Source organism: Myotis daubentonii, chromosome 11, assembly GCF_963259705.1.
Source record: "Myotis daubentonii chromosome 11, mMyoDau2.1, whole genome shotgun sequence".
Taxonomy (NCBI): domain Eukaryota; kingdom Metazoa; phylum Chordata; class Mammalia; order Chiroptera; family Vespertilionidae; genus Myotis; species Myotis daubentonii.
The window spans coordinates 23,635,307-23,658,218 of NC_081850.1; the positions used below are offsets into that span (position 1 = coordinate 23,635,307).

The 22,912-nt window shown below is 42.2% G+C and overlaps 1 protein-coding gene and 1 pseudogene across 17 annotated transcripts in view; one reads left to right on the forward strand and one right to left on the reverse strand.

The window, feature by feature from the left end:
* Positions 1-22,912, forward strand: part of BNC2 (basonuclin zinc finger protein 2) — a 439,130-nt gene that overhangs the window by 368,343 nt on the left and 47,875 nt on the right. The gene's annotated exons all lie outside the window — the stretch shown is intronic.
* Positions 556-21,756, reverse strand: LOC132212652 (small ribosomal subunit protein eS25-like; annotated as a pseudogene).

Sequence of the window (22,912 nt, forward strand, 5' to 3'; positions counted from 1 at the left end):
ATTGAGATGAGCAGTAAATTGTAAAATACTTACCAGATTTTGAAGATTTAATATAAATACCAATTGTAAAATATTAACTATTTTTATATTGATTACATGTTGAATTGACAATATTTGGGACATGTTAGGTCAAGTAAATGATAGTAAAGCTAAGTTTTTGAAAAACAACAACTAATTTTACCTCTTTTTTACATTTTTATTGTTACTTAAAAACTTAAAATTACTATTTCTATTTGTGCTGGCTTAGAAAATTTATATGTTAATTTTAATGCCATTGTTTTAGTACAAAGATTCATACTGAAAGGACTTGCTAAACATTTTGGAAAACAGGGTCATTAGTAATGAGTAAAACATGACGTAGGTGATTTCGTGATTCCTGAAAATGTTTTGCTTATAATTTTGACTAAATCTACCAATCAGTAATTTTTTTGTCTCTTTCTTTCCTTTTTTATTTAATTTAACTTAATTTATTTATTTTAATTTTTTTGCTAAAAATAAAGGCATCTGTCACGTATCCCTGTTTACCACTTTTTTACAGCTGCTGGGACCTTTTGTTCATGCATCTCCACCAGCCGCTGGGGCATCCCCACCTTTGGTGTTTCCCGTGTAAATGACTTGAGCTCTGTGCCTTGAAACTAGTTTAATAAGTGCTTTACTAAGGAGCTCCTGAAGGGCTGCCCTAGCCGAGGAGCCTCGGATCTTCAGTCTCAGAGACAACAGGTGGGGGTTATGACCTTGTAGTTGGGAACTTCGTTAATGGAGATTGTCAAAGGTTGCTTTGTCAGACAAGACTAGATTATTGAGCATGTCCTGAACTTTGACTCCTGAGCACGTCTTCTTTTGGGCCATGCCTCCAGATTTGTTCCCAGGGTCTTTGTCTTTCTTGGCCTCTTCTCTGGTATCTTTCTTCTTCTTGCCATCCTTGGTGGCATAGCACAACTCGGAGAGCAGCTGCTAGCACCGCAGCCTTGATAAGATGGCCCAGGCCATTGCCTTTTAAACTTGCTTTTAGTTTGAGCTGGTTTAGACTTTAATCTTTGTTCCTTGATTGGCTAGTGAGTAAAGCTAACTGAATGTCAGGGATTAGGATTCAAGTATTTCATAAATGCGTCTTCTTTTTTAAGTGGGAACTTACAGCCAATACAATATCTAAAGCAGCACACTTAATCTGAAGTATTTTCAGGCTGAGCCCTGAATCAGATAACTTCAGTGCATGGAAAGATAGAACCATTTATTTGCCAATTAGAAAAATTTTGTTTCCCTCTAAAGCATTTGACACAGTAGCTTTCATGCAGAAACACTCTGAATGTTTCCACAGAGTTGCTTAATTTATTTATGTGAGTTCAAACTAGGTTCAGTGTAATTTTTCAGCTAGTTTAAGTGTAGGCATGTTAGTGTTCTATAAACCCTGTTTGCCTATTAGTACTTGTCATTTGTTTGATTATTTAAAAAGGCTTATCACAAGGAGAGAACATGCTTTTCACTTATGACTTGTTAATATATTATTTTTTTATGATTTTTGGAATATCGAGATATAGTGTAAGTTGGGGAGAAAAAAACACCCTTGTGAATTTGATAGATAATTAGAAACTTTTCAAACCTAAGGACATCGCTATGGTCTGGGGCTAACCTTACTGAAAGTGTGTGTAACGACACACTGAAATGTAAGTGCCTTTCTGTACCATGTAGGTGCGTAGTTCGTTAGTACAAAGACAAAGAGCATCACAAGGTAAGCTTCTAAGTGGGTAGTATTAGGGCTTTTGCTGAATTGGATCACACGGATGCCTGAATATTTTCCAGCATTGAACTCTCTCTTCTAAACTTAAATCTTGTCCTGTTTCTCCATCTGTGGTCAAATATCCATGGAAACAAAGTGGTTTTCTCGTGTGTTCCCATTGGTTCCTACTGACCCTGCCTTAGGAAGAACCAAACAGACATGTAAAGAGGGAAAAGAATATGTCGTACGGCCGCCTTCCTTACGAAGGAAGACCCAGAGAAATGTTTATTTCTCAGCAGCCAATGTCAATGAGGTATTCGGCTTTACGGGTACAGAGCAAATGTTGTTACTGAGGTTTGAAGAGTGACAAGAAATGATTGTTTCTGAAGATGGCTCGTCGCTCTTCTCTCATAGGACCTGGCCGGGGTTCAGTGCTCTCTTTGGTCTGATTTGAATGGAATTTTATCAGTCAGACAAAATAATATTCAACTATTAACATCGTTCTGCTGAAACAGTTTAGAATAGAGATTTAATGTTCTCTCCTCAGTGAAGGGCCTGTGCCCACCGTGCAGGACTGTAATAAAAGGGAAACAAATGAGGCAGCTCAAAGTTATGGCTCTCCATGGCTCTTAGGTCTCTCGTACGTTTTCATAAAACATATATCAGAACTTCTGAATTGTTAAATTGGGTTATTTTTTTTAACGCAGTTGTATTCAAATGTGGGCCTGAGAGAAGCCTTTTCAGTGCCAGTGTTCAGAGCAGGCTCTCTCCGGGCGGGCAGGCTTATTGCTGCGCTTATGTGCTCTGGGCTGCAGCCAGGGGAGGACAGTTGACCTCAAGACTGTGCTCCTAGTAACTAGGAGTCCTAGTTGATCTGGAAGTAAACTGCTGCACCTCCAGCCCAGCTCCAGGCTCACCCCCTGCCCTTAGGCAACCAGGTAACCAGCTCAGCTATCTCTCTTCTCATCTGTGAACGGAGAGTGTAGAGAGGGTGCCACTTCTCGATTCCCCAGTGGATTGCAAAGGCAAAGGTGAGATGAAAGATGCCATGTGAGTCTCTCACATTGCTGCTGTTTACTTCTTTGCACTCCCCCCTAGAAACCCAGGAGAGCTTTAAAGAGCAGAAAGTAAATTTTAGCTAAAAAATTTGAGAGACTGGTGTATCCTTCAATGTTTGTGTGAATGTACTTTTTTTTTTTGAAACGCGGTAAATTAGGGTTTGATTAAGTAAACATCACTCAAAACAACTTTATGGAGAGAACCTTTGACAGGACATGGCCCAGCTAGAGTCCTGGGAGGAGACTGAAATGGGTATATATTGATAATGGTGATGGGAAGAGGGGGAATTAAGATTAAGTGCAAAATGGGCTTCAGCAATGATTCTTCATGCCCCAACCTAGATATTTACCCCAGCCTCAAACGGAGGAGAAACATGGAGGCTGCAAAGCCAGGAAGGAGATTTTTACCTCGAGAAGTAGAACTGCTGTACCATCTCTTAGAAATGACCGAAATGTAACACTCCGTTGTTCCTTTTGCACTAGTCTCTCCCTCTCAGGCTGAAATAGGAGGAGGGGAAGAGGCCCCAAATCATTCAAAGGAGATGGATCACCAGCGCAGGTTGTTTTGACTCAGTAAAGTCCTTAGCATTAAAACAAACATCCCGAAAACACATTAGCCTCCCACCATACCAGTGGAAACACACAAAGCAGGAAGCCTGCTGGGGTCTTTAGGGAAATCTTGAGTGCTTTGGGGTGATTTATTTTCAGAGGGTTTGAACTTAGATCAGCTCAAGAGAAGATGGGAACATCCAGGATGGTGGGAAAGCAGAGTAATTGACTCCCTTTCCCTCTCAATAAATGGTCTCCCTGGAAAGCCATCACAAGTAAACGTTTTGTTCTATTGCTTCGCGGAAGTGCATAGTGTAGCGAAGGAATGGATTGCATGGAACATGTTTGTTTTTGTAAGTGCCAGTGACAGGAGATGATGGCAGGGGGGTGCAGGACCAGCCTTGACAGACCCGTATGATGCCACCACTGGGTTAACGCAACGTTGGTCTCCTGTCAAAATCAGCAAAAACTGCAGAAGGCTTGTGGCTGTGAAATGGATTTGGCCTCTGAATCCAGAATGGCCCACGAACCAGGATTTCGAGTAACGGGTCCTTAATGGACACTCCTGACCCAAGTTTGCAAAAACGCAACCAGGCTAGGAAAGGTTTACCGAGCAGGAGGACGCTAGAGTTAGAAGAGACTTGGAGGCCTTGCTTACCCAACCATGAGTCAGCTTCCCTTTCAAGCTCAGAGCACCTGCATTAATGTTGTTAGAAATGGTTCTTTAGGACAAAGCTGGACTCCCCGAAACTGTCTCAATGAAAACTACGTAGTTATGCAGGTTCGGAGAAAAGGGAAGCCAGAGATACTCAGGGTGTGTGTGTGTGTAAAGAATTTTTCAGGAAGCTCAGGAGCCATGAGCTCTTCTGTGTTAAGGATAGTATGAAACCACTGTACAAAAGAGGGCTTTCGTACAGTGGTTGTAATTATAACCACAGGGATACTGTGTTCTCAAACAAACAGTCAATCTCCCGATACCAGGCGGCCTGCAGCCAAGCTTCACATATGCATGCGTGAAACAGTGCCTCTTAGTAATCTTCCCCATCACTTGTCATTGGCCTTTCCCTCACAGTGGAAATGTCTTTATAGTCTGTGCCTGGCCTATTGCTTTTGTTCATCTTAGGTTCATTGTGTCTGTTTTAAACAGTGAAAAATTAGAGGTTCTTAAGACAGGGCACCTAAAACTTAAGGGCTTGATGGGTGTGCACGTGTCGAAATTAGTGCGCTCTCTCGGGAATTCTCCACGATGCAGCGTGTGTCACTGGAACAGTCGGAAAGAGGAAAATTAGATCCACTTGCATGCCAGCCAGCTCTATTTTTAACACATGATTATTTTATCGGGGTGTACATTAATTAATCTTGAAATAAGATCCTGTGTGACATTCGAAGTTGTGTTGAATAGCTCGGAGTTTAAATATTTTAGTTTTACAACTCTGTTATGCTGGCAGCCGGCACTGGTGTCTCCGTGAAGTCAGCATATGAGCCCTGCTTGTGGTGACATCTGGAAAGCTTGTTTTATCTCTGAGCACAGTTGTAGACAAATGGAAGCAGACAGATGTAAGGCTGGGGTGGCATCTTTGCCTCAAGCACTCTCTGGCTGTACACTTTCCAGTGTGTCAGAAGCAGGGAGCTTTTTTTTCAGGGGTGGAATAAAAACATTCTGTCACATCCATACACCCGCTGCTGTGCTGCCTTTTCTGAGCTCTGAGGTGTAAAATGGCATACATTGTTCAAAATTTAACAAGAGGAAGAGTGAGGAGTCAGTAGGAAGTGCCTGAGTCTAAAGGGTACTTGACACACAGGCAAAAGAAGACGTGGTGTCATTTTAAGTTAATCACAGCCCCTTCTCCTGGGAGAGCCAGGAGGACTGGATAAGTTGAAAGGGGATCTGGAGCTCCCCGTATACTTTTCTCTTGCAGCTGTCTTTTTTAAAAATACTTTTTACTGATTTCAGAGAGGAAGGGAGAGAGAGGTAGAACCATCAAGGATGAGAGAGAATCATTGATCGGCTGCCTCCTGCACAACCCCCACTGGGGATGGAGTCTGCGTCCTGGGCATGTGCCCTGACCGGAATTGAACCGTGACCTCCTGGTTCATAGGTCGATACTCAACCACTGAGCCACACCAGGTGGCTGGCTGCTGTTTTGATCAGTCACTGTGTACAGTATCCACCATGCACTAAGCACCACTGTGTACAGAGAAGTCTCCCTAGTCGTGTGTGTGGGCGGGTCAGAGGAGCCTGGGGGAGAGCGCTGTGCTGAAAGATGGGCACGTGGCGGTGAGAAAGTCAGTGACATCGCTTCATGGCTGGCTTTCACGTCGTTTTGCTGAGGGACCATTCTTTGAGACATTTTTGTACCGGGGCAGCTTACCATTTGTACCACTCTTCTTTCTTTGTTGAACGGATAAGTATGTCTCAAAGTAGATACACACACATGTATTTGCTGGGATTTGGGCTAAAGCAAGCACTTTTTAAAGTTCTTGACTTTCTAACAGCAAGAGAACTTGCTGTACCTGTTATGGGTGTGAAGTTGATATATTTTCATCTTTGGGGATTTCTGGCTTCATATTTCAAACCATGTAACCATTGCTAATCATTGTTAAATATGTTTTACTGAAATTTTAGTCTGTTTAAGGACTAAATTGCTCAGTTGCAGCGAGAAACACGTAACTTTATAGCATTGGAGTCCTCTATTTGGGGAAACCACGCAAGAAACCACACAGATACATGTCCTTTGAGAGCAGTGAAATAATGGAAATGTAGGGAAAACAGTGTGGCCTAAGGAAGTGAAATATTTTCAGTGGCTTGTCAAGCACAAGGCTCTCTAGGCTTCAGCTTGAGCAAGTTCTCTTTTAGTGGCTCAAGGTGGTTGAGAACATCTTTTTTTTTTTTTTTTTTTTACTTTTTTTTCAGCAATGAAGTTACATTATGCTATTAACAGGGGAAAACACAGATGTCCATTTCCTGTCCCATTCCCACCACACCATCATCAGTCTTCTCCAAGTGCCGGGTGTTGAGAGCCACTGAGCCCTGATAAGTGCCTCTGCGTGTACAAAATGGGACTTTGTTGTTTTACATGCTGTTAGGCATGGCGGAGGAAATAGACATGCATCGAAAACATACAGCAAATTGCCATCTGCACTAAATGGTCCAGTCAGGTGGACTGCCGGGGCTTTAGGAATGCCTGAGCGAGCTGATGGGCCAGCCACGGGAAGCCCCTGGACCTCTGCATGACCTTCACTGAGGGCCACCTGAGGGCCCAGTGACTCCATCAATGTTCTCTCAGACCCAGTCTGGCCTGCGTGTCCTGGGTTTTTAATGCCACAGTGGTTGACTCCTGTAAGTTTATTCATTTAAATTGGGAACAAGAAGGGAAGGGAATCTTGGGATCCTGGTTTTGCCTGGTAATGTTAGGGCTCGAGAAGAGGTAACAGGTTTTACAAATTATCTGCAGGCCATAGGGTTCGGCAACCAAGATTTCATGTCTCATCATCCCTCCAAAGCTGAGAGCCTAAGAGTCCGTGTTTACAGCCCCCTTCCTCAGTGCCAACTTACAGTTTAAACTATCAAAACGGAGACATAATTCCTTCTTGTGTCACTTAATATAAAAGATCCCCCCCCTCTTGGTTTGGGTTTCTGTAGCTGGATATTTAGAGAAATTTTAAAATGTTTGCTGACACTGTTAGGTTGACATGGTGGGATATAATAGCTAGCAGGGACTTTGTACCCATGATAGTTTGACTTGCTTATAAATTAAACGATTTGGCTAAATCTATAGTATTTTTAGTCATCTTGAATTAACCAGAAAATCCTGGAAGGCTGGGTTTGGCCAACATTAAAATTATCCTTTGGTACCATTAAAACAAAATTATGGATCCCTCATGGTATCGGTAAATACGAATCTTTATTTGCAAGTTGATCTTACGTTACTATTGTTATTGATAACACTTTTGGTGTCTACAGTATGCTAGACACAGTGCTAAATATTTCACACTAGAGGCCTGATGCATGAAAATTCATGCAAGAGTAGGCCTTCCCTCCCCCAGCTGTTGGCACTGGCTTCTCTCTGGCACCCAGAACCTGGGCTTCCTTCCTCCGGCTGCTGGTTGGCACCCGGGACCCAGTCTGGCTTCCCTCGAGACTCTGGCAGGCACCTGGAACCCAGGCTGGCTTACCCTTTTATTATTATAGATGTGTTTATTGAGTATTTATTATATTGTTATGTTTCAGGTATTGTGGAATTAGATGATCATAGGTAATTCTCATAATAATCCCATAAAGTTGGTTCTATTACATTAGACTCCCATTTGGTCATTGACTATAAAGGTTCAGAAAAGTTAATTAGCTTGCACTAGATCACACATCTTTGTGTATTGGACTCTGTGTGTAGGTGTGTGCGTAGGCATTGATTTTATTTTCAGCGCATATATTTACTTACTATTCCCAATACATTTTAACAGTAATGTACCTTGTACATGTATTTTCACTCAGAAACAAACAAGTAATTGTTGATTTTTAAAAATGCACTGAAACTGAGCATCTCCCAAATGAAAACAACCCATCAGTTGGTGAGTTTGCAGTGACATCAGTGATGATAGTGACGTGACATTAGATTTATGTCAGGCATAAAGTTCCTTTGGTTGCCGGAGAGGCAGTGCCTTGTGTTGGTTGGTCGAAAAGACTGTGGTGTAGGCCGCTGGAGTTTGAATTCCACCTCTGCCACTTAAGAGCTCTGAGTCTTTGTGTCTCATGTTTCATGTCTTTAAAATAGTAGTGATAATATTAACTACTATTTTATGAAGATATTAGATGTATTGAATGAGCTAAAATATGCAAAGCACTTAGACTGACACCTGCCAGAGAGTAAGTACTGTATGAATATTAGCTGCGTATCACTGTTTTGTGGCTGGTATTTTGACAATAACCTAAGCTGACACCAGGGGACCACAAGCAGCTTGCAAGTACTTTCCAGATTTTTAGAAAGATGTGGAGACTGTCAAAGGTAAGTATGCTTCCAAAGGTTAAGCCTTTACAGATAACATTTTTCTGTCTTTGTGCTGAGCTGTTAAGATAAACAGATAAATAATCCAGCAGATATTCGACCCCAAGTGCATAAAGGACCAGAACTCAAATGCAAATAAGATCATATTAGTGTAAATTAAGCATTTGAAATGCTTATACTTCACACTTTAAAAATGAGTGCCGACCCAGTAATATCAGTAATTTCCCCGCTGAAATTGTAAATTGCATGACTGTTGTCTCGTGCTGATCAATGATACAGAAAAAAAGACTCTCACAAGCAAATATAATAAACTGGTAATTGTATAATTTATATGGTACATATATGGATGCTCGCTGTACAGTTCTTTCAACTTTTTTGTATATTTAAAAGTTCTAACAAGAAAATGTTGGTAGTGGGAGATTCATGTAAGTGTTGCCTCTCCATCACTGAAAGTAAAATAAACTTCTCTGAAGCTTGAAAAGCTTTCCACGGCCCTGTGTTCCTTGGCATGATAGATGGCAGCGGCGTGGTATGCAGTGTGCGCAGGAACACACCCTCCGAAATACCCTTTCAGTCTAAGGTGGGGATATACATACTTTCCAACCATCCACTTTTTCTTTTTTTTTTCAGTCCTTTTGTTTTGTTTTGTTTTTAATAATTGCATTTCCATTTGCATGTTGTTCATTTGCTCAGTGTCAGTGTCGTGCCTCTCTTGAATCAGAGCTGGGAGGTCTTTGAGAGAGAGAGAGCTGGAAATACAGGGAACCACCAGGCAGTGATTCCCACTTAATGACACTCTCGCACAAGGACATTCCTTTGTGACCTAGAGAAGTTTGCTGGAGCCTTGTGGTTCATGTAGTCTCGCCTCTTCTGAAGCTAGTGAGCACCTGTGTATTAGATGATCTTTACTTACTACACCTAACAGCCCTTCCATCTGGTAATTGGTGTTAAAAGATGTTTTAAAGGTGAATATTCTATATTACGTGAACACTGAGGAGTTAGATCAGGAAATAGGTTCTAGATGCCACCTGAGAAAAAAGCAGCACTTTATAACCACACAGAACGAGTTTTCCTTGGGAAATGTTTGTCGTTTCTCCTTCACGCCATGTGCCTTTTTAAGAAAAGGGGCACTAGCTCATTAGCTACAATTATGATGATGGTATAAAGTATCTCCTTTTCCATGTGGCTCGGACCTCATACAGAACCTTGCGTTTCGTTCTGGGGATCACGCTGTGTGAGGAGCACCGAGCCATTGAGGTGTGTGACCACCAGCAGTGGCCAGGATGGCCACAGGTCTGCAGGCAAACCACCGGGGAGCCCTTGAACACACTGACAGTGTTTGGTCTGGAGCAAAGCCTGCCAGAGCGGAATCTCCTCCCGTCTGGGAGGGCTTCCACGTGGACCAGGAAGCAGGCTGATCCTGTGAGTGCCTCAGAGGACTGAAATTTATAGGCGGGCAGGTTTCAGCTCCGTGGAAGGAAAGAAGCTTAGCAGTTAGAGCCACGGAACAGCGAAACGAACGGCCTCCTAATGTAATGAGCCAGACACAGCTGAGGTTTTTTCTGCCTGACTACTCCTGTCATCTGTGCGCAGCTATGGCAGGATGCAGGGCCCACCCACGCCTCTTTCTCGGGAGAACGATACTTCCTGAGCACCTACAGAAAGACATGCCGAGAAGTTCAAGTAGGGAGGCCGAGGATCCTCCCCCCGAAAGCAGAGGGTCCTCTTCGTTCTGGAGTCAGTTCCAGGGCAGGAGCTGAAGGAAGGTCCTTACAAACTCTGCTCTGAGGCTCCTGTCTGTGGGAGCACTCGAGGGAAAGTACATCTAAGTCAGTATCCCAGTAACAAAGAAATAGATATATTCGTGTGTTTTTTTAAAGAGCAAATGAATTCTGTGCTGTTAAAGGTGAATTGAGAATATAATTATATAATATTTATTTTTTCTCCATATGTATTTTATAATGTTCCTTTTTTGGGAGTTAAAAGGAAAGAGTCTAGTTATATCAAATGTCTTCCAATGAGGCCTTCGTTGTTTAGCATGTCTGTAACTACAGGCAAATCATGCAGAATACTTGTTTCTTTGTGTTGGGGAGGTAAACACAACTAAAAATTCAAACATGCTTCCATAATAAGGCAAGAGCAATAATAGAATAGCCCTCTCTTTTTTGGAAATATGTTTGTTTGACATTTTTAGGTAACTGGCTGTCTATCATAGTGATATAGCCTTGGCTGCTGCTTATATGGTTTCAAGTCTTGGGTTTGTTAAGAAGTTAAAGAGAGTTGTTGTTTCCTTGTTCCCTTGTTACATTTTTATCAGGAATGTTTGTTTTTACAGCCAGATGCTGGCAGGCAACTAAAGGTAAAGCACATTCTGCAGCTGAGTGATGCTTTGGCCCATTCTTGGGCGGGTGGTCTCTGTCTTGCTCCTGCCTCCCTGCTTCCTGTCCCAGGGGAGCAGTGTGGGGGGTTGGGACACCCATGTATTTCAGTCCCAGTTGCATATCCAAGGTCCTCTTCCGGGTTTCTGCTCCTTTGTCTTCCGTATGGATCCTCTGTCGCTTCTGTCTTCACTTGGTCCTTTTACCACTGCAGACAATACGTAAAATCCACACATGGTAAACTTTTCGTGCATTTCAAAGCCTTTGCTTCATTATATTTATTTACAGTATAATTTTAGGAAGGATCACCTTGGGACATGAAAGAGGGATAGGAGATGACAGGATCTTGGTATCTTTAGGTAAACTATCAGGTGACAGTGGTCAATTTATCATTTAGCCATTTAACCTATATTTAGTCAGCTCCAACTTCATGCCAGGCAGAGTTGCCAGATTAGAAATTAAAGTGGTGAGCAAGGCAGATGTGGTTCCTGCCCTCACGGAGCTTACTATCCAGTGGGGGAGATGCTGTCACTAATCATATAAGCCTAATATGTATAAATTTTCATAAATTCTTTAGTTACACACACACACACACACACACACACACACACACACACACACACGGCTTAAGAAAACAAGTCACCTGGGGGACTTCTGGAATTGTTTCCTGGATAAAGCAAGCTTTGATCAGAGAACGGAAGGAGGGCCTGCAGGAAGGAAGTGGGCAGCAGGGAAGTGACAGGCAGGAGGCACGGCCTGCTGGAAGGGCTGGGGTACAGACCTATCGGGTGCCCCAGGTTAGGGCAGTGCTGGGATGCCTTATAATACACATTTGCCTTCTCTGCTCTGCCTCTGTTATTCTGTGGTCCTTCCAGAATTTTCCTGGGATTGTCACCCACAGGGCAGGATATGCCGTTTTTATTGTAATGACTCATAATCCTCTATTATTCCAGGTGACGGGACTCCTAGATGCAGCAGAACTGGCAAAGGTGTCAGTGTCTCAGCTCTGGATGCCACATCTTTAGGGGGAAGCCTTCTTGGCTCTTAATGGCGGATAAAGCAAAACTGCTGCTCAGGGGCTTCCCCTCCAGGCTGCCCTGCGCAGGGAGTTGATAGGAGATCTTTTGGCCGGGGGAATGGTTTCACTGTTGACAGAAAGACATGGTGAATTTGATTAGATGAAATTAGGAGCATGTGTATGCTTGACAAAGTGAGCTAATGAAGGAAAATGCATCAAAAGGATTTATGGTGAATTGATTAAAATTTTTCTTTGCGGAAAGTGCTTCTGGCTTAACACTTGGAGTTATAAGGCCATATCAGTGCTTCTCGGCTCTCTCTCGCCTTTAGAGTAGCAGTTTGGGGACTTTGCTTCCCTTTGAGCAGCTGCTCTGTCTGCAGCATACTCGGTTGCAGGCAAAAGTATTCCCAACCTGCAATCTGAATTGCACGGAGGAAAGAGGATAAAAGACACTATTTGATTTATTAATTTCTAGTGGATTAGAACTACAAATGTTTGCTATGTTTTTAATTTGAGAAGTGGATAGAATCACAGCAGCTTTTAATTATGCATTTTGTGTAATGCAGCTCTGAATAGAGCAGAACAAAATTAAAATTGTGGATCAAATACTAAATCTGAGTGGATGCTAAAGTGAGCTGTAGTGTAATGCTAATGGTTTTGCGTCTTCCTGGCATTATGTCAATAATGGCTCTAATCACATTAAGTAGAGAGCCCATTAGCTTTTTCTTTGCAGCAGCACGCACCATAACAACATACTATGGAGTTCTGAAATAACTTTTGACATATTTTTAAAAGCATTGCCTTGTTCGGGCGAAGAGGCGAGTATGTAACATGTGCATGTGTGAACACAGCTGTGTTCACTGTGCTGTATGTGCAGGGACGTTCTTTTGTTAGAGTGGGCAGACCCTACCTGACATTGTCTTTAGGAAATGCAACCCCAAACCCTCATTTGTATAAATTTAATAGATTACATGCTATTTTTATGAGACCGAAGCTCTCCTGGATTCCACTGAGGTATGAAATCAGATCTACTTCTATAGCATTACAACTACTAGTAGAGGGGGAAAAGGCCTTTTACTCTTTCCTTTCTTTGCCTCGTTCTCAAGTAGCATGGCATTTGCTAACTGTCCAACTCACTGTAGTTCTGTTTCCATGTTGAAGCTGGAACAGAGAAGTCTGGTTGAGTTTCTTTTGTTTTGATGCCATTTCATGTCCATTTTGGTGGAGTGCTTTGTGCTCCCAACTTGAGCTTACCATGTGGTGTTTATAATGGGTGTTCTTAGTGACTGGGAGACTAGGATCAGTATAGTATGTGAATATTCCTTCTTAGTGAGTAGTAATGTGGGAGAAATAGGGAGTATTTTTAAACTTTCAACCAATTAAAAGTTTTTCAGAGGAAGCTTCAAATATAACTACAACACTTTGAGTTTTTCTGTTACCATGTTATCTGAAGATAAACTAGGAAATTGACGAGGGAATTTTCAAAACAGTAGCATCCAAAGGCACTTTATTCTCAATACTGATGGCCCAGTGCATGAATTTGTGCACCTTGAAAGGAACTGTGGGCCTCGAGGCTACAGTAAGTACAGGGTGGGTCTTGGCCCATCCTCTGCCCCCACCCCCCTGACTGCCTGCAGCCCTGCTCTCACCACCGCCACTCCCACGCACTGACGGCGCTGGTCCCGCTCACACCGCTGACAGCACAGAGTGATTAGGGCCAGCGCCAGCAGTGGGTGTGAGCAGCAGCAGGGGGAGGTGGAGAAGCCCTCAGAGGCAATTGGGGCCAGCAGCCACCACTTCCACCCACTGACAGCGCAGAGTGATTGAGCCCCGCAGCTGGCACCGGCAGCAGATGCAAGTGCTGGACAGGACTTCTGCGTGTGGGAGCAAAGAATTTTCAGTAACCATCAGAGGCCCGCCCTGATGACAGCGACCAGCTCACCTGCTCCACCATCCACAATGGCCAATGCCTGCCATGTTCCGCGCGCGCCCCCTTGGTGGTCAACGCATATCGTAGCATCCAGTTACTCGGTTGTTCTGCCATTCGGTCTATTTGCATATTAGCCTTTTATTATATAGGATGCATATGATTTGATAACATCTTTCTCCTCAAGCTTTAGTTCAACCAATATATAACTGGACAGCCAGGCTTGTAATATTGAGGGTTCATTTTTTATGTTTTCTTCTTTCTTACCTCCTCTATCCAATTGCCACCCCCTAGAACAGCGGTTCTCAACCTGTGGGTCGCGACCCCTTTGGGGGTTGAACGACCCTTTCACAGGGGTCACCTAAGACCATCGGAAAACACATATATAATTACATATTGTTTTTGTGATTAATCACTATGCTTTAATTATGTTAAATTTGTAGCAATGAAAATATATCCTGCATATCAGATCTTTACATTACGATTCATAACAGTAGCAAAATTACAGTTATGAAGTAGCAATGAAAATAATTTTATGGTTGGGGGTCACCACAACATGAGGAACTGTTAAAGGGTCGTGGCATTAGGAAGGTTGAGAACCACTGCCCTAGAAAGTTGTTGCTTCGGTCTTGTAAGTAGATGTTGCTGCTTCACCTTCTAAGCTGCACTTAAACTCACCCCTTCCTTCCCACTCTTCTGCCTCAACTCAGACCCTCCTTGTCCCTTGCCTGTTTTCATGATAATGTTCTTCAGTGTTCCTCATTCTGCTACATTATGAATGATTTTTCAAGATAGCGACAACGTATAGTGCTGTGTATGTGGAGTTCATTTTTTCCCTAAGATGTGTTATTTTAATTGAGAGTGCATAATCCTCACTTTATTCAAGGGGGTTAGTCAAGGATGAGCAACCTTAAATTTTACAACTGATCACTGTGCATTCTGTTCGTGCCGTTAAGAGTTCAGTTCTCTTAGAACGTGGAAAACAAATGCTACTGCAGTCAAGCGTCAGGTATCTTGTCTGTTTATCTGTGGTATCAAAGACCCAGAGAATTTGGAGGAACATCAGACAACTTTAAAATTATTCAGATAAGCTATAATATCACATGACTGCTCCCCCAAATGGTAACACATTACTCACTGGATCTTAAGACATTTTAAGTACTTAATCATCATAATACCTTAATGAGATAGTCAGGAGTGAAATCTAAATCACTTTAAATTGGGGCAAGGAGAGGTGAAGTGACTGCCCAAGTTTACTTTGCCAGTGGTTGAACGAGGATCAACTCTAGAAATAATTGCCTTTTTATTTTTATGAGTTAAAGTGTTCTCCCACTTAGCCTTTTAATCCAAAAGAGTTAACCTTAGTCCCTTAACGGAATTCATGAGCGCTGCTTTATATACACGTGTAGCAGTCTTACCTTTTCTAAACACTTTCAGGTTCGTTTCTCATGAGAAGCCCGATAAGGGGGACGTGAGGTCTCCTTCTAGAGGTGAGAAATAGGACGGAAGTGTGGTCTGTTGGGACAGAATCTAAATTTGTCCGACCCTCCTCCATGGCATTCTGTTGTGTCCTGCTTCCAGGATGGCGTCTCTCTTCTGCATAGATGTCACGCCGTGGTGACAAGTGCCATCCTGTCTGACTGGATACTGGGAACATCTCCTGGGGAAGAGGTGGGAGCCCTCTGGCTTGGCTTGCCCATCCCTCTCCAAGGTGGTCCTCCAGATGCCCTTTCTCTGACGCTGTTGTCTCCTTTCTGTCCAGACCTGCCTTGAAATGTGTCCATAGCTGCAGCTCCCCCTTTGGGTAGAGGACCTATGTCCAGCTCTTGTGCTTCCACCCCCCTAAGTCTCCTACTTCTACATGTTCAAATGTTTACTGACTTCAGAGGCCTGCTGGCACTATCAGTAAGTCTACACGGACGTAATTAAAAATGAATTGTTTTATATTTTACCCCCTTTCCTAAGAAGTTTTTTCTCATACATTCCCACATGGACCTGTCACTTAATATTCAATAGTCTCTGCAGGGTAGGTTCTGTGTTGTTTCCCCTGGCAGTTCTGACGTTTCATAAAACATAATTTTTTTAAAAGAAGAAGAAATACAATGTGGATCATGCCTGTATCTCAGAAGTTTCATCGTGTTTGGAGGCTGGGGACTGGTTTAGGACTGAGGGAATCAGGACTCATTCTAAAAGGAGATGGAAGGGCACTGAATAAGTGACTTTGTGTGAATCTTTGCCCTCAAAGAGCACACAGTCAAGTGGAGAAAGGAGATACACGTAAGAATCTAGGCGAGGTTAAAGCAATCAGGGAGTGTTTAGAGAGCTTAGTTCTCAGTTTTTCCTAGTTTCCGTCAGCCTCACATTGTCAGACCAAATGCAGGGCAGCAAAGCATGTCTTGTGGGTTATTATCATCTTTCCTATCCACATACCGCCTCCCCCTTTTTTCCCTCCCTCCCTCCAGCAAGTGGAAGGCGAAGGAGCAGACAGAGAGGAAAAGGTTTAGGTTATATGTCTGCTCTGTCCTCGAGTTCTCTCCCCTTTGGTGTCAGTGCAGGGCAATATCGTGTTTATGGGGCCTTTAGAAGTCATTCTGACAGACCCTGAGAAAATCAGCGATACAGTTTGAACATCCTCTTTTCAGAGCTTTTGTTCCTGGATGGTGAAAGCAAGATTTACTCCTGATGAGCTAAAGTTTAGTTATGTACACTACCTAGTTTATTAGCAATGCTTACAATGTAAAAAGCACACATAGCTGTAAAATGTAATATTCCATATCATCTAGGCTGAATAGCACATAATTAATTTACAAATGTAAGATTTATAACTAGACATACGCTTACTCAGAAAACATTTTTTTTTTCATGAGCTTGCTGTGTGCTAAATGATTTGAATATAAAAGTAAAAACTGCCTGGTTGTTGACAAAAGCTTGCATCATGAAAAACTACAGTTATAATGCTATATAATGCTTGTGTCATTGGAGGTGTGAACAAATAGGAAGTATAAGAGTCTACACTTTGGTGTCGGACTTGAGCCTAAAGGCCATTCCTACTTTTTATTGGCTGAGTCACTTGAATAAGGTTTTTAACTTTTCTAGGACTCGGGTTGAAGATACTAATAGTACCCCCTATATGATGGTTCTTAGGAAAATTATTCAAGATAGTGAACATAGCCGAATATTGGTGGGAAGTGAATGCTCAGAAAATGTTAGCTATTGTTACTGTTTACATGAAGGGGAAAAGCCTCCCATGTATCTTAGGCCAGCAGGGAAGACTTCCCCAAAAAGGTAGGCAGCAGTTGAGGGGACACTAAAAATGATGACTCATGGAACATCACCCACTAAAGCGCGAACTGTGAGGAGTGTTGCTCTGTTTTGGAATGTTGTGAATCAGTATTGCTGGAGCATAAAAAGATTCATGGGAGATAAGTCTGGACAGGTAGCCAGAGGCCAGGTCTGCAACGGCCTGCTGTTTGGAAAAAGGTGTTTTGAATTTTTACTCTGTGCCAGTCATCATTATAAGTGGAGTGAATTTGTTAGATTATGAAAAATAGGATATAATATTAAATTTCTGTTTCTATTTATTTTTCCTTACCTTGTTTTAATATTTTTACAATATTAATAATATGCATAGAATGTAAAGTGGTTATTAGTACAAGAGTACATGCAGATCGTTTGAAAATGATACTCAGCCAGTACACAAGTGTGCCCATAGTAATTATTTTTATGACTGGTGTTTTTCTCATTGGTTATGGCATCCATTCAGATTGATTGTTGCTTGTCCTTCCCAGTTATTAAAAAGTCTTAATATCACTTCTTTAATTGCGTTTCATCACTGATCATGAGTCTTTTGACCACTGCTCTGGGAAATGGAAAGCCACTGGGGGATTTGGAGCAAGGGAGTAAAATGATTAGAATCAGGTATTAGCATCGTCACTGGGGCAGCATCCTGCGGGCTAAGTTAGCATTGAAAAGGGTCAGAGGAAGAAATATCACTTAGGCCTAACCACATCGTTCATAGTCGAGGCACACATACCACCATCTTGGTGGAAGACTTATGGAAGGAGGAGAACTAATTGGTTTAACTTTTCAAGGGTTTATGAACAGAAAATATATTGTTCAAATTTTGAAAGACAGCATTACATCAAACCATATAATGATACTGGAGGCCCGATGCACAAAATTTGTGCAAGGGTAGCTCCTAGTAGCTCCGGCTGCCTCAGCCCTCGCAGCCGCCCCAGCTGCTGCCTCAGCCCTCCCAGCCGCCCAGCTTCGCCTGGAAGGTTGGCCAGATAGTCATTCCACTGTTCAGCCGTTTGGTCAATTTGCATATTATGCTTTTATATTATAGGTAGTTGCCAAAAAACAAACCCAGAGACAAAAATTGAAGACTTCTTTCAAAATATTCAGAGGAGAAAGGAAAAGTAGATACATTACGCTGAGGAGAATACAGGCATAATGTTTAATAATTTTAATAACCCGAATGGCAGAAGCACTGACAACAAGAACAAATGCCCAGGCACTGGCCCATATTTCATACCAGTCTAGCACATATCAGCTGAACATTAGCCTGGTAGGGGGAGGATAAATAATAAATGTGTATGTATCGCCTCATGTGTGTGTTTGTGTGTATAATATGTATACATATATATGTTATACATATATATGTTTTAAATATTTCTTAGTATAATTAGCCTCTCCTATATGCCCCTCCCCATTTTAAGCCATTAATCTTTGTCCTCCTGAGTTATGAATTCTGTTCTCAGAGGAAGAATTAGGAAGTAATCTCCCACCAGTGTTGATATGTAACTCTCACTTGCAACAAGTGGGAATTTAAGTCTGAATTTGTCAGTGCAGTGAAATGGCATTGAGAACACTTATACTTGAGCAGATCAGTCCAGGGATTTAGGAGATGCCTAGATGCTCAAAAGAGCAAATTTACAATGTCACCATTTTTCTCTACTTTCCAAAATGACCTCAGAACATCTTCTCGCTGACCTTCATTCAAAAAATTAGCTTTATTTCATTTTCCATGAGATTACCATCTATGTTTCCCACTACACACAGTGAACACACTCTTAGCTTCTATCTGTGTGACTGCATGCCTTTCATAGCAACTGTCCTTCTCTAAACCAAAATGGAAGGAGTGACAAAGGAAAGGAAAGTTGCTTTCAGGAATGAAAATGGAAAGGGACAGGCCGATGGATTCGTACACAGAAAGGAAGAAACAGGTGAGCTCTGACTTGGGGAGATGGTCAGATCAAAAGAAGAAAAGGCCCTGGCTGCTATGGCTCAGTGGTTGAGCATCGACCTATGAACTAGGAGGTCACGGTTCAATTCCCGGTCAGGGCATGTGTGCGGGTTGCAGGCTCATTCCCCAGTGAGGGGCATGCAGGAGGCAGCTGATCAGTGATTCTTTGTCATCATTGATGTTTCTATCTCTCTGTCCCTCTCCCTTCCTCTCTGAAATCAATAAAAATATATTTAAAAAAAAGAGAGAGAAGAGAAGGATGGGTCTAGAATTGTGAGAGTGAAACCAGGAAATCACAGAGTGGAAGGGAAAAAACTTCAGGTAGACCTTTGGGGATCTGAAGCACAAGAGAAAGAGAACATTAAATAACTCAGAAAAAGCACAGATGAAAACAAAGAACAAAGAGAGGGAGGGGGCCGTTCTTCTGGCAAAGGAGATGGAGGTGATGACCAAGAACAAGCAGTAATGGAGCAAATGACCTTTTTGGACTGAGGATGTGTTCTCTCTTCCCCATTTCCATTGTGAAAGAGAGAGGAATGATGTAGCTGGAAGACAGATTGATTCTTAACTATCATACAACTAAAGCCCTTTGTGTGAGTTTGCCACTTGCTGTTGGGTGGGATTTTATCAGGTATTAGGTTGGGGGGGAGGCATTTCTTCACTTTTCTCCCAACTTAATATTTTGACTTATTATGATAGTCATTTTTGCCAACAGGAAGCATAAGATTTGGTCTTGGTTCCCACTTTCACACCAGTTTGTACTTAGAGGCAAGAATTTAATTCAAACTTTGAGAAGCTAGAGGAGTAGATGCCCCTATCTCAATGTGAAAGTTGGGGGCAGGAATTTCAGGAGGTTGCTCCTGGGCTGTTTTAGATGGATCACTTATTAATTCCTATATTAAAGCCAAATTTCATTTCCATTGGCATATCATGTTTCAGCTGGCATGGAGCACTTTTTTCTTTGGCTAGTGAATGGAGACGATTTTGAGGTATGAATAATAAAGAATGCGAGTGAAGAAATCCTGGCTTAGCTCAAAGATGGCAGGAGGATTTCTGAGAGAGTGGGAGTAGGAAAGCAATCCTTGGGCTTGCCGATGGACACTCATTAAGTGTTAATAGGAACTGCATGTGACGAAAGGCAGACGGCTCTGAGTTTATCTTGTAACTGCATGTCTACAACTAGAAGTTTGCGAATGAAATCAAGGACACACATCGAAGACATTATTTGTTAGGAAACAGAAGCAAGAGTCTGTTTACTCACATACCTCGAAGAGAACACCACCAGCATTTCTCAGCTGGAAGTACACGAGAAGCGAGTGGCCTTCCAGCTCAGTGGCAGGTGGAAGAAATAAATCTCGTATCTGAATAAATTCCCAAGAAGGTTGAGAGCCTCTGACATAGTAGGTATGTAAAACCGTGTGGCTGACTGTGAGGCCTGTTGCACTTCTGTAACCTCCTTGAATCACTGGAGCGAGCAGTCCCTGGTGAGGGAACAGGTCTCTGGATTCTGCGTTGTAAAGGCCTTGCAGCTGTGATACCTGAAACCTTACCCTCCCCTGTTTAGTCCTGGGTCATTGGAATGCAGGCACTGGATTGAAGCGTTTATTCATAGCAGATTAAGAATATAAGTCTCTGTGAGGCCTCACTTAGGAAGCTCTTAGAGGATTAATAAAATATTTACAAAATAACCTATATGATTGCTTCATTTTTGAGATATTTGGCTCTAATTGCATCATAAATCCTTATTCAAGTGGCTTCTCTGTGCTGTGAAGGAAGTTCTGCAGAAGCAGAAACGGATTCCTGCCATACTTTTATTAAAAACAACAAAGATCCTGGTTTCTCTGCACATGCATGTTCTCTTTCTTAGGCACACGCAGAGCCAACACCCCAAATGCCAGGAAACCGAAGGATAAAATGATTGTCCTAAAAAAGGCACCATGATTCAGAGAATGGAATTCGCATGTAAAGCATTCAGAAAATGCATCCTATTATAAGAATGCTATCTCTGCATGTTTTAACATAGCACCTGAACCAAGAGACTCTGAAGCTGACCAAAGTGTAGTTATTCCAGTAATGTAAAGAGTATGGATATAATTTTTTTTAAAAAAAATTTAATCTTTGTCTATAAGTCTGTTGTCACTTATTATTGCTGTTTTATATGCAGTCTCAGTAGATCATATTGTACAGTCAAATTTCTAGATGCAAGGTCAAGGTTTCGGTTACTCCTTGGATTTATGCTAAAGCTATACCTGTTTAAGTAAGCAATCGTATACTCAGTGCCTGCCCTGTGCCTAGAATTAGCTGAGGCCTGTTGTGAGTGTTTGTACTTCATTTAACTCAACCCAAATCTAACAATCTTTTTGTAAATAAATTAGTGGGGGGGGCGGGGTTTAATCCTAGCCAGAGGATATTTTTTCCATGGCTTTTGTCAGAGACAGTGGAAGGGAGTGGGGGAAAGAGAGAGAGAAACATCAGTGTGAGAGAGAAATATCGATTGGTTCCTCCTGTATGTGCCCTGACCAGGAATCACCAGACCCGAAACCTTTTGATCTATGGGGCCACACCTCAGCCAGCTGAGCTACCCAGCCAGGGCCTAACTTAAAAATAACCCTAAAAGGCATAGGTATCAGGTATTGCTGGTCTTGCTCATATCTGGGAAACTAAGGCTCATAGTGATCACACAGCTAGTAATAAAAGACTTGGTGTTGGAGCACAGGCCCATGATTTCATACTCCATACTGTATTCTCTTTACTTTTGCTTGCATTTGATTTTATTTGATTTTCTACTCCATTCTTTATCCCCTCACCTCCACAAAGGGAGCATTTTGGGACTGTAAGCATGTCCTTTTTACCTCCATCGTCAATTATCTTTAATGCCCTTTTACTGAATTTCCCTTCATTGTGTGCCATTCATTGCTCTTGTTTGTTGCTGCCTTTTATTCTGTGATATAACTTGGATTTGGCCTCTTGATACATGTTATATAAACTTCAATAAAATATTTATTAGATTATTAAAAATTTTGCCAGAAATCCATATTAAAATGTTCTTCAAGGCTAAAAAGTATTTATCTGGGGATATTCTGCTAAATATAATGGAAATATTTTTACCCCATTTCCTTTCATTTTCTTTCTCAGCCCTTGCAGAAAGGGATAATGGAGCTGGCAGCTGTGGCCATCGGAAGTCTGTGCAGTCTGTGGTTTATATATATATGAAAAATATATGCATTTGCCACAATTTTTTTTCTTTTTATTTGATGATAGGTGCAGAAGCTCCAACTTTCCACTTGTCTTACTTGTGATTAATTGGGATGTCTTTGTTCTCTCCAGTATAAATCTAAAAACCAGCCTCTGTCTTCGCGGAACGTCAGTGCAGCTGCTGTTTGCATGCTGTTTTCTTTGTTGCTATGTGTGTGTGGGTGCCTCGGGCCCAGGTCCTGAGTCCCCCTTCTCCTGCTGCGTATTGCCTGTGTTTCTGTGGAGAATGGTAATGTTCTTGGATCAGGGACTTTTACATAGAGGTGTGTTCTTCCTTGTTGGCTGGGAGTGATCAAAGACCACACCATGCTTCATTTTGCCCAGAGCCTCAAATCCCACCCCTCATCTTGAGTGAAATCCATTGCAGAGAGCCCTAAAGCCACAGAAAACAAATCCAACACCTGTGGCCTGAGAGCATTGCTTACAAAGGCCTGGAAACTCCCAGAATGTTGTTTATGAAGTACGCCCTCGGTTGGGACTCACAGGAGTTGCTGTGTCTCTGGTTCCTTTTCTAGCTGCATGTGAGCCTCAGACCTTTTTGTAGAGAGAGAAGAAGGTCATGTTATACAACACGATCTCACATGTCTGGACAAATGCTAATTTACGACACTTGAATTCTGACTAATATCCTGAGGGAAGGAGGAAATACATGCATATGGGTGTATTTTGACTTCCATTGAACTCTCTAATTGTTTTTTTATGCTTAAAGAAGGATTTCTGTCTTGATCAGTGGTGTTATTCACAAGAGACTGTAGGATT